This window comes from Propithecus coquereli, unplaced genomic scaffold (assembly GCF_000956105.1).
Source record: "Propithecus coquereli isolate 6110/MARCELLA unplaced genomic scaffold, Pcoq_1.0 Scaffold7972, whole genome shotgun sequence".
Classification (NCBI taxonomy): Eukaryota; Metazoa; Chordata; class Mammalia; order Primates; family Indriidae; genus Propithecus; species Propithecus coquereli.
Window position 1 is genome coordinate 1 of NW_012154143.1, and position 346 is coordinate 346.

Below are 346 nucleotides of genomic sequence, written 5' to 3' on the forward strand. Positions count from 1 at the left end.
CTAGTCTTATAGAAAAACCTAATGTATATAAATGCATTTATGTGTATCACTTTTAAAAATTCCATATCAGAGCACTTTTCCGCACTGTGCTTTTTGTAACCGCTGTATCATGGAGATTTTATTCCATATCAATATCTATTAAATTATACAGCTAACAATAAAATTTGAAAATGAGACAGAAACGGAGCAGGGACCAAGCATTCTGGTTCTCAATCCTCGGACTTTGCATGACACCCTGGAGGTAAGTTCATAGAAGTCCTAGAAAATCTGCACCCAGGGAGAAGTAAAATATTAAAAGGAAGAGGAAAAAATCATGGAGATGATAAGTAGGATGAGCCATTCACAT